This window comes from Cyprinus carpio, chromosome A17 (genome assembly GCF_018340385.1).
Source record: "Cyprinus carpio isolate SPL01 chromosome A17, ASM1834038v1, whole genome shotgun sequence".
Taxonomy (NCBI): Eukaryota; Metazoa; Chordata; class Actinopteri; order Cypriniformes; family Cyprinidae; genus Cyprinus; species Cyprinus carpio.
This window is the reverse complement of record NC_056588.1, coordinates 13,359,985-13,373,007: the sequence shown is the minus strand read 5'-3', so window position 1 is coordinate 13,373,007 and position 13,023 is coordinate 13,359,985.

The window sequence follows — 13,023 nt, the reverse complement described above, 5'->3', positions numbered from 1 at the left end:
ACGCTTACAATGTTTGTGTAACATATGCCTCACACATACTGTATATCACCAGAAAGCAGCCTTACAGCTGGGTGTGTTTGTGTGTGTGTGTGATGGAACAAGAGGGCTAAAGAGAGGGAGAGAGAGTGTTTTTCAGTCGCACTGACTGTCTGTCTTCTCTCTTGATCTCACAGACAATTATATTCACAAATACTGTATATTCTCAGCTCTTCCAGATGACTTTAAATATATTAATGTATACAAATGCACAGGCGCTGTTTAAGGGAGAAGCAGTGCTGTCCTGGTGGCCATAATGAGTGTTCATTATTGGGGCACTCCCACAGATTCTTTGCTAGAAATGCAAATTTGTTCATTAGGTTGTACCAGGCTTCAATCTACAACTGTCTTCTGTTTGTCTTTGTAAAAATGCTACAGTAAAAAGCTTTTAATTGATAACTGTAAGTCACTTTACCATTACAGGGAAATGTATATATATATATATGGTCTAACATTATATTATGTCATTTTACTGTAAAATTGCCAGCAAACAAAATATGAATTACCATATGATTTATAGTGAAAACAGTAAAAGGACATTTCCAGAAGTTACTGCTTGACACATCACTAGTGATGATATTTTTTATAATAATAATTATATAACATATCATTTATCAGCAATGTATGTTTTGTGTTACATTTTTTTGTTATTAGTTAATACTTATTGCATTATTTTAGGGTCATGTGTGTTACCCTGAGGGTGTTGCCTTTGCGTGTATGACCCTGCACAATGTCTATATACAAGTATTGGCCATGTTTTATAGACAAGCCTCTAACAGTGAACTATAATTCATCTTGTGCCTTTTTCATTGGTCCCACTTATATTATTATGGTGGTTATCAGTAAATTTTTAGGTAAAAAGCTGATTTTTATAGTTAAAGCCGTTTGGTATAATAACAACTTCAGTATATCACTTGAAATATATGGTTCTAAAATATTAGTTAGTTACCAGTAATATACAGGGTAATTTAAAGGACTGTATCAATACACTGTCACAATACTTTTTACAGTGAATTTCTGGAAACCACAGCTGCCAGTTTTTTTGTTTTGTTTGTTTTTGTTTTTTTTTTTTATCAGATATTTAACAGGGTATTTTCTGATGTAGGTTTTAACAGAATATCTACTTTAAAAAAAAAGCATTTAGAATAACAAGACAGCCTCCAAACTTAAAGAAAAGCAGATATTTCATTATATTGTGGGCTAAGAAGAATCACATTGGCTAAATGTTGGAAGTGTCTGAGTTTTGCTTTAGAAAACACAAAGCTTAATAACACACTCAGACGAACAAAAAGTAGTTCTTCTCTCTTTCCTTCCCTCTTACCCTCTCTATTTTTCTGTTTCACATACCCTTTTTCGTCACATTTCCCCACACACACACACACACACAAAGAGAACTCATTTTAATGTGTTTATGGAATGTAAAGCCAGTCATTTTCGAAATCCTGTCTCTTAACCATTATCTCTCATTGTAACACATAGGGGTGGAGACAGGAGATTTTGTGTGTGGGTGTACAACAGGCTTCTCTGCACAATCCTCTTAGAGAAAACGAGAAAGAATGGCGAGCTGAAATTAATCCAAAAAAGGTAAAGACTCCAGAGGAAGGAAAGAGAGGCCATTAATGCTGACATTGCCGGTAGACAGAAGGACACTCGCTACCACAGAGGAGGATAATTATTCCTAGGTGTGCGTGTGTGGCGAGAGAGAGAGAAGAGAGAGAGGGAGTGGAGGAGGGATGATGAAATTGCTTGATTAAGAAAGAGAGTGAAGAAAAAGAGAGGAAACGAAAAGAAGGGGGATGGGTAAATATTCAACAATCTGTTTCATTTTCCTCCGTTGAAAATCGAGAAGAGTATTTGTTGCAGATGTGCTCAGATGCATGACATCCTGTAAAAACAAGAGGGACAAATATATCAATTTCTTTGTTCATCTCTGTCTACCACTTATTGTCGTCTTTAGGTTTGATACTCAAGAATAAATCTGATGATATTTTTTGCCCACCTGCTGACAGCAATCTCTCAAAGGGAAGCACATTATTACATTATATTCAGTTATTAATTTTAGCATGGATTGTGGCTTTTATCTGCAAGGGAAAAAAAAAACATAATTTGCTTCCATAAGGCCTGACTTAATACACCACTCTGCATGAAATTCATTATAGAATCTCACTGGATGGACACATATTGAAAAGACACATTATATCATTAACATAAACCTCTTAGGTTACACTTTATGTGTATATCTTTGTCCTGGAAAGCAAAAGTAAAGACCCTAATCCAAATCACTTGGCATCTCTCTTTACCAGGACATTAGCTCTGCCACTTAATCTGGTTGGGAAAGCGCAGCTTGCTCTATACTATCCAGCTCAAACATATATGTAAGCCACAGAGCTCAATGAAAGCAGTGGCAGGCCGAGTGGGTTGTGAGCTGAACTAATGAAGCTTAGGTTGGAGCCTCTTCATTCTGTGCTTTCCCACCTTTCACATGACGCTACCAGGGAATCAATTTGAACAAATACAGAACATATTGTGGCTGGGTTCATTGCAGAAGTTAATTAATGTAGCAGGCTCTAAAGAAACTCTGAGTACAGCAAGTCCCAATTATCCAGGGAACAGCCAGGAGCTGATTTGCCATTTGTTATATTAAGTATTTAGAATTAGTGGAGTCAGGTATAATTAAAAAATTGTGCCACTTTCACCTGCAACATGTGGAAACTTGTTAATTCCCAACTTTTTCCCCCTTTCCCCCCCATGATTTAACAGATGGTGAGAGAGAGGGAAAAAGAGAACTGAATGAAAAAAAAATAAAAAAAACATGTTTGCTGTTTAATGTAGAAGTGGTGTGAAGCAATAAAAGCACAATTTGGCAACACTATTCAGTTTTTGATTGTGAATGGAAGATTTTTCTGATGTTGTGCATTTATCCAGGTTTATTTTGTCAGTGAGAATTAACCAGTCACATGTCTTGTTTCTGCTGCCTCGATAGCTCGGATAACCCCCCACCCCCACTTTGTTTGTTTGGCTGTTTGTTTGTTTGGAGTCCGCCCTCACTTTCTGTCCCAATAAAACAAAACACTGGAGGTGAAAACACACAATAGTAATTATTATGATCAACACGTTTGCAGGATTTTTTTTCCTCAAGCGTCTAGGGCCGGAGAACCCAAATTGTATGCATTGAGGAAAATGCCCGTGCGCTACATCATCGAATCACAATATTTCTGATGTGTGCTCAGTTTGTGCGTGTCGCGTAGGTGGGTGTGTGCACGCGCTTTCATACCATGCACGCGGGTATGGCGTCGGTAGGAAGCCACCGACTTCATTTGAGGCTTGTGTGTGCACAGTGACGTGGGGGCCTCAGTGTGAATCATAGGGTTGACATGGAAGACTTCAGTCACAGGTCATTTTAGCACAGTGGAGTTCTGTTCCAGCACAGCACACACGCGCAGATACACAATCCTTACACACACACAAATGCTGCTGTAAATAGGCAGTGCCTCGGAAAAAATTTTCCTCTACATTTTAAAGCATCTTTACCAGAAGTTGAGTCTTAGTCTTGGATAAACTACATACAGGCAGCCATTCAGAAAATGATGTGTGGAGATAATGGAAAACAAGCAGTGTTGTTTTCTAATGTGGACAAACAAGTGTCCATCAAATGGCATTAGTTTGAACACTCAGACAACAGTTTAAAATCTGCAAAAACTGTGCGCTCACACTGCAGCAACTGTGAGTGTGATGAAGACAATGATGTGAGACAAACAATGTGGTAAAATGTGCCACTGCCAAACAACCCAGGATAGGAACAACAACACGTCTCGACAGAAACCAGCCGTATGGATGGTGTGTATATGTGTGTGATCATCTTCGCCGGCGCTGTTACTTTACAGTTGAGGATGTTTTGTGATGTTGCTATTGTGATGGTTCTTTTGACATACTGTACACTAAAAGGTCTATATAGCTTTAGCCTTGTTATTACTATTATTATTAATATTATTATTATGTGACTAAAACTATTAACACTATCTCCTCCTAGAGCTTTAATGCTACACAAAACTTCGGGTCACACCTTTAGTATATTCTTTAAGTGTTTATATTTTCTAACTTGATCCGACTCAAAACTTCCAAAAACCCCATAGACTTAACATTGATTGAATGCTCAAATGAGCAGCTCTTCAAATCTAAACAGACATATACAACTATTTTCAACTTTCATAGACTTTAACCAAAGTTACAAACTTTACTCTATGTACAAATATCTATAAATCAACAGAATGCAGTAGAGAAGTGAAGCTTTAGATAGCTAACTTGTGCGGTAGGCCTGTATGATGTACCAAAATAATGGTCAAAACTTATTTCCTGTTCATCCTTAAAAGAACTATGTATGAATCATACATCTCACACGATTTAAAATATCTCTAAAAGTTAACAGTGAAGACTATATTTTATTGCTTTAACAGCTCGTTCACAAACCTTTCTTCTTTTTTTCACATTGCCCTCAAGGCACCAGGTCGCCATTTCAGTGACATAATAAGGGGTAAGAAAATTACAAAACCTCCATTAAAATGTAATGCTGACTTGCTTTGAATGCCGCACTAATTTCACCAAGTTCACCTTAAATCAGAGTTTGTCTGAATTAGCCTTGCGTGCCACAGTGGTGTGTTTAAGTTGTTTATTTGTCGAAAAACACCTATGCAGTCAGCGTAATTGATAAGTGAGTTCTGCCTTATGTAAAATCAGATTTAATTCAAATGCCTTTTCTAATAGGCATAATTAACAACCTAAGATATTAGTAAGCAGTAGCACAAACAAGTCATATTAATGAGGCGAAAATATTTTGATGATACATTAAAATGTGTCAAGAGCTCTGGTTTCAAAGGTAATGTGTGTGTATAATTAGGTTTCTTCTGCAGGAAACAGACTGAAGTTAAGACTGCTCTCAGTAGGGCGCTTTCAAATGAAACTTTATGGAGCACTGCCATCTCTACACAGGCATAATGAGGCAAAGCTTATGAGATTAGTGATACTTCATACCGTTTTAAGATTGTCATTAAAAAAATCTAAGGACATTGAATAATACTTAATTTTTTAGATATATAAAAAAATATTATTATGCGCTTTTTTTATGTTGTTACATAATATTTAGAAATCAAATGTAGGTGTTGGAATAAAGTACTTTTTTGAAATACTTTTTTTTCTTTTTGTACATTCCTGTTATTTGAATGTATTATTTTTTATAAAATATAGTAATGGTATATAGTGTTTATTTAATTCAGTTAGCTATATTTAAACCTATTGTCCATATTTAAACTATATATTTAAAGTGCACAGTATTAATATTCTGCTGTAACATTCTCCATAGGACCTTTTTTCACATTTTCTCTCAGCAGCGGAAGTCGTCATAGTTGGGTTAACTGGAAGAGCAGTGAATCGGAAGAGTACCACAAATATATATTTTTTTGCATTCCATTTGCTCGAATAGGCAAAATAAGAAAACTCCACGATAGTGTTTTCATAACTTTCAATAAAAGGGAAAAAAATTAGAGTTTACCGATAACGGCAGTCAGAAGACAGCAACGATGTAAAATTTACCATCCCTCCACATAGACGCTGCATTACACAACAACCTTGCATTAGCGGTTTTTTTGATGCAAATGTGATACTGTAATACATAATGTAACAAATGTTATAAATGTACACATACTTTCAGTTTACGATGCTGATGATGACCGTTAAACGCGTCATCACAGTCTTGTGAAAAGGGTCCATAGTAAAAAAAAAAAGCAGAGAAAATACTGTTTTATAGTTTATTGTGTGTGTGTGTGTGTTTATATATTTCAATACATTTTAATGGCGTGAGGCGCTAGGGGGCTATTGTATCTAATATGGCATTTTTTCTATCCATTTCAGAGCGAGAGATGTGTTTTGATTTGACACCTGATCGGTAGCGAGCATGCTTTTGGACACCGAAAACGTGTAATTCTGATAGATTTAAAGTCTTTGATTATGAATACAAAAATGAAACAGTGTTTAAAATGTTTCATATGCAAATGATGTGCATTAGTATAACTATTCAACCCCCGTCTGTCTGACCTCCTTTATACTCTCTAACGCTTGATATGTATTTTTTTTTTTACAGCTTGCTGTCCATATAGGCCTCTGATCTGTTCACACCTCATAGTCTAAGTGGATGAAGAACAATCAATATCTGGGTAAACAGCTAAAATGGGAACAGAAATTAAAAGACGCGGCATGTATAGATTCACATGTGAAAATCTGCATGACAATTTACGGTGTAAATTGTATATCCCAAAGTGCCGGGATGAGAGGTGAGCACCTGATATACACATACAGCTACCTATAAGTGGAAAAAAATAATTTGTACGCGGTGGAACCAACTTTGGGATCCCTTCCAGATGTCAAAATGAAATTGTGTGACTGAGGTGTGCCACATGAATGGACGGGCTAAAGTGGTCATGGTATCTCAAAGAAGCAAATGCCAAGTAGTGATAGGATTTGTCCTCGTGGCTCAAGCTTTTCTGCGAGAAAATAAATTAGCTTAATGATCAGGTATTACCTTACTGAGAAGTTATATTTTTGCCGTGGTTCACGGGTGCTGCATCCAATTAGATGCTTACGACCTATGACCCATATCAGCCTGCAATCCAGTAATTGGATTATTGGAACCTGTTTGTTTCTGTCTGGACACAAACAAACATCAGGGGGGATTACCTTGAATGAGCAATGACCTCGCTAACTCCATGTGATCATTTTACACATATAAACCTGTTCCAAGATAACTTATAAATCTGTCAAGTGCATTAATTTACAACAAATGCTTAATTGAGCAGCAATACGTAACTGAACGATGCATTTGCAAAATAATGTTTGATTCATTTTCACAATTAAAGATAAATTAAATTAATAATATGCCTTCATCTGATAACAACCAGAAAATGTAAATACACAACAGAATTTTGAGGGAAAAATTATATATTTTAAGAAAAAAATGTTTCAAGAAAAATGTTTTATGCATTTAAATAATTAGACATGATAAAAAAACAGAATTATAACAACACAAACATATGGTGAAGAAAAATAAAAACATTCTATAGGGCCCTAAACATAATTTTCTTCTTCTTCTCTCTTTTTGTTAAACTTTAATAAATTGATGTGAAAATGTATAAGTTTTATGATTTTAATTAATTGGACATGCTTTTTGATTAATACTACAATTTAAATTAACCATTAAAAGGAGTCGAGAAAAGAAAAAAAATAGATTTATAGGCCTTAAATTAGTTTAGTCTGCATATGTCTCATCCTAGACACACAAACACACAGAGGTTAACACACCACATGGGCTACATTACATCCTGATTTACTCCCATGGCAGCAACAACCTTACCCACAGCCTGCCCAGTGATGCATATGTGTGTGTGTGTGTGTGTGGTTGTTCACATGTAGGAGTAAGCATAGTTGTATAACCATACGATTATTATTTTTCCAGTAGGCTTATAAGTGGTTTTCTCTGCACTGAACAAGAGGTTTAGAACAGTGTCCAGAGCCGCAGACTCTAACGGTAGCTGAACTGCAATACGTAACTGCAAACATACTGTAAGGATTGTATTGTGGCATGTCACCTACAGACTTAATCCGCACTTGTGAGTGATAGAAAGTGTCCAACCTCTATACAATTCCAACAAATGCAAACATACAGTAATGTTGATTTTTTTATTATTAAATATAGAATATAATATATATCTATATACTTTAAAGATACAAGCCCCTGCCTCCTGATTAAAACTGCATAATATATTATTGCATTTGTTTTCTTTATTTTCTTAGTGTATTGTGTAGTATTTCTAAGTGTATTTTTTTCTTATTGCTTTTGGGCAAAAATTTAATTGCTCGAAGTAATAAATAGTAGTTTTGCCGTAGGACCAAGAGCTACATTTATACTCAAGATACAATGTGTATGTAAACAATCTAATATCTTAGCGTATATATTTTATGGAATTTTTTTTACCCTTAAAACCTGTTTTTATTTTTTGCAGTGGTTATTTTTAGTTCTCATTTCTTTTTAAAAGACAACGACTAGCTGCTATAAGCTACATGAATGACATAACTTCTTCCAGCACCGCACTGAAATCATGTCTCTTCTCTAACTTCTTATATGATTACACATATTACAAGGTACTGTGATTCAAGGCCATGAATCTGAATTCAAACTCAGGGTCTGAAGAATGGCATGTCCTCCTCTCATAGGATATAACACAATTAATGAATGCAGGAAACAGATAGTGTCTAATGTCCAATCACAACAGACAGTGCCAATATGAGAAGGAAACTTGACTTACGTTGATGTAATAGTGTTTGGATGGCTTATGCCATTGAGCCTCTGCCACCATCAATCTTTGAGGCCTAACACTTTTTGAGTTTTTTCCACACACCTGGCCCCGCATGAAAATATCCGTCTTGAAAAAAAATCGGCAACATAAAAAAAAACGGAGAAAGAAACAAGAAGGGTGGAAGTGGTAGTGGCAAAAAAGACAAAAGTCTCCCCCCCCAGCCCCCTTTGTGAAGCCTGCCAGAACAAGCATCCTTTAAAATGAAGACGGAAAAGATTGGAAACCAAATGTGTTATAGAAATACCAAATTTTTTTCACATTTGAAATGCCTCCAACCAGCATATTAACATTTCACAAGCTTTATTCATTTGAGCCATCAAATTTGAGTATTTCCCTATGATTTATTTTTGTGCCCCCCTGGTGTTTTATTTTAGTTATTGGATGTTTTTCCCCCCCCCGTAGTCCCCCACTACGGAATGTCAATTGTGTAATGGGCCCCAGGATACTTCAAAGCAGTCAAGCCCAACAGCAGGTTGGGTGATTGCTTTCTTCCCCTAGGAAATAGACCCAAGCCCCTGGCGCATAGATCACACCAAACTTTGCCAATTTCACCCCCTGGGCGGTTTTGTAATGGAAACAGTGGAGTGTTTGAAGAGAGCTCGTCTGTACAAGACCTCGCCACCCTCATTGTAGGAAGAGCTTCAAATATCAAGGACTGGTAGTCCCTAACCGACCCCTTTTTTTAACTTTAAGGGACCGTAAGCCCCCGTAAAAGGTTAGAATAAGGCCTAGTATATCACGAGTGCTTAATAATCTGGTTTTTTTTTTGACTTGTTTTGCCCTTTTTGTTCAACCTATAATCAAACCCGCAACAAAAAAAGTGGGGAAAAAGTCAAAACATAAAATTCTACATTGAGACATAACTAAATATAAGGGCAATTAATCAACATGATTGGGATTTGCGTGGTTTTTTTGTAATCCCCACCAAGGAAAAAAAAGATACCAACCAGTTGTTTTTTCTAAAATTTTTCCAACACAGACCAAAACATGGAGACTCTCAGAAAGTGAATAGCGGATGTATAAAGGATTTATAGAAGTGAAACCCTGGCCAGTTGCCCTCATAAAATGCCCAATGAGAGGTTTTTATATCTAATTGGTGAGATCTCGAAGGTAAAATATTTACAATGTGGAAAGTTTTGCAATGTGCCCAAAATGTCCCCCCAATCTACATAACCTTTTTTCCCAAAAATTCATTTCTACCCTACTACTTTGTTTTCAAGAACCACAAGCTTTTTCCGTCAAAGCGTAAACATCTTTTGGTCTTGAATAAAACTCCTCACTTGTTGGTATTGGATAAACCAAACCGTATTGAACAATACAGGTCATATTGTAACTATTTTTTTCAATTCTACTCTACTGGTCAAATTTCAGAATTTGCCACAGTTTGTTGCCCTTTTGTTCCTCAAAATTCCAAAGCCTAGGAAATAATAACAGTGGTTTAAAAGACATCCTCAAGTTCACATTCTGAAAAATGGTCGCCACAATACAGACCCCCAATCTAGAATTCGCCATTGCATATTTTAGGCGCGCGGTTCATATCGTCCCAGAACTTTATTAACCAAGTTTGAATGGAAGTGTCAATTAGGTTGGTAAAAACCTCAGCAAAATGCACCCTGAGGCCCCACATCTATGAACACAGTGTTAAAACAAAAGACAATAGTTGCTAAAGTGGTGTGACAGCTGGGTGGATCTCCATACCCTCAGATACAGTCGTGCACCGACTACTTTCGCTGGATCGAAGCGCACATGCGGTTGAGACAACTTCTCATGGTGAAAATGTGGCCTGGGGGTGTTAAAAAACTAAATGGAGACAGAACTGCTGTTCGGTCAAAAATGAATTCACTAAATTATGAACGTTCCACCAAATCCCTCAGTGGCGAGGGAAACTGAAACCGGCCTTGTTTCTTTTTTTTAATGGACCCATATTTGGCAATAAAATTGAGAAAAGAGAGAGAGTGGAAGAGAAAAAACTGTCCTTAAAAGGGAGTCCCCCCTAGCCGTTTTGGGACCCTGACATCTTTGATGTTCGAAACCAATTAGAATTTGGGCAGAAACGGATTGTGGACTCGCCGCTCCCCCTTTCCCCGAAGTTTTATTTACTATTCTGTCACAGACGCAAGAACTCGATTTGGGTGCCCCAGCTTCCGTAATTCAGTTTTGTGGTATGGGGGTGGTTGTGTGGCCTGTATGAGAAGGGGGGAGTGATGGAGAGGGTGTGACAAGAGGTTTTTTTTTGCTGAGAGGCGCCCGGATAACACAATGTGGTGTCCCCCCTGAATAATGGGCATTTTTCCACGCACTGGTGGGGTGTTGACCATTTGTTTCCTACCCAGCTGTCCCGTGGGCCTGTCTAGCGTTTATTTTAAAGAACTCGGGCCCTTTTTTGTGCGACCACTCGAATGAGGAGGCCCTGAGCCAGTTTTCCCAAGAGAGGAAGGCAGGAAACTGAAGAGGCGCCCTAAAATTAGAAGCGAGTGGGGGGAATGTTGGTATTTTTGTGCCAGGTTCTTTTCATTATGTCCATATTCCAAGGGTTGTGTTAACGAGGCGCCGCCTCAGGTTTGAGGGTAACAAGCTGGTCTATCACTCTACAATCAATACACACGCGCACACACACACACATACAAAAAGGGGCGGAGGCAGAGAGTCCCTGTGCTAACCAAGGGCCCACAAAAAACCACTGATGTAAGGTGTAGTTTTTTGGTTGGTGCCGATCCCAGAGATCAGTTAGTGCCTGTGAATGGGCTTCAGACCTGTAATGTATAAGTCAAGAGGAAAGAAATGTCCCATATGAAGCAGGGAAAGATGTCACAGTATCAACTGTGCCGAATATAATGGAAAACTAATATGCACAAGGTATCCCAGAAAAATATATTTTCATGAAAAAAAGCAAAGAAAAATGCTGTTAATAATAGAAAATGGTAGGAAGCTGAGAGGTGGAATGCAATGGGCATGATGGGAGCAGTGAAATCACCTAAAGTAGAAGTAAAGACATTCTGCCTTAAAGGGACAGTTCACCCAAAAATTTAAATTCTGTCATCATTTAATAACCCTCATGTCATCCAAAGCTGTATGACTTTTTTTTATTGCATTTTGTGTATAAAATGGAAATAAGCTTTTTGTGTAATCAGATAATATGTTTTTGAATTTATGTTCAAAATATGTTTCAATTTAGCTCTGTCAACATTCAGGCCAAAGATCCTTTTGTTGTTAGAGGGAAACTTTGTTACATACTTCACCATTATAAAATGTAGTACTGCATTTTAGGAACCGGCCTATAATACTATGGATGTAGCACCATATTAATTGTATTTCCCCCCATTTTAAAATAAATTATTAATTTTGCACTGGCATTTTTTTTTTTTTTTTTTCTTTTTTTTTTTTTTTTTTTCATGTTTACGTAATACCTCACATGGGCTATTTTGCAGAATCAGTGTCTAATTCCTATGATTGTTTGTGTACAATCCTCATTCCCATAATATTTGGTTTTCATACAATCAGCTTACGCCCCACTGACAGTTAGGGTTAGGGGTGGATATTCGTGCTTAAGTTTTTTGTTCTTTTTTTTCTTCAAGAAATCTCTGCAAATCACATTGTATGAATTCATACGAAATCAAATAATTAGGTTTTGTCATGAGATTGTAGCATTTGCTTTAAAAACAAACATAAACAATTATTAAATGATTGATGAGTAGATTATGGACAGCCCTAACAAAAAAAAAGTACCTTTGAATACCATAGTTTTTATGAATATTGATAATTTAGTTGCATTTATATATATCAAAGTACCATATGGATTACCATTTGATATGGATCACTAAATACAATGCCCCATTTATCAACTACTTTTTTTTTTTTTTATATAGATTAATTGGCCTCAGGTGGTCAAGTTTTTTAGTATGCTAAAATCAGAGTAGTTCAGGGGAAAATTCTGCTCAGCCATACATTACTATATTTCTCTGTTTTTGGTGTTGTCACACAGTGTACACAAGTACACATTGATTTACGTGGTCAGTTCATTCATGCATTCAGTCCTTCAGAACCAAAAAGTCTGATCCTGTGGTGTGAAGATCAGTGCGACAGGAAAAAGATGAGGTGCATCCCAAATGTGTGTACTTGCGCACTATTTTTCCCCCCCCTGAGAGGTTTTTAGTAGTTAAAAAAATAGTGAGTAGTGTGTTTTCACACTGAAAATTCCCCAAAAAAAAACAACTGCACTTTAACTAACCCGAATATATGCACCAATTAAATAACCGACAAAAACTAAGTGTGGAATTTTGAACACTTCTTGCACTCAACTATCATAGCTTTAATTACGTAGTGAAGGGGGAGGGGCTATCAGACTCCATTTATGAATGACAAAATAACCTTATATAATTCATACACCACATGGTTGAGTATATAGTGTATAAGTACATAGTGTGTAGTGCGCATCATTTGGGACGCACTTCTTATGTGGGTTTTTTTTTGTTTCAGAATTCTAAAGATTATTTTATTTAAAATAAAAATTGAACGATGCTAATATACAACTTATAAGATCATTAAAAAAGTCACTCAATAAAATAAATGGAGTTGGAGTGACATT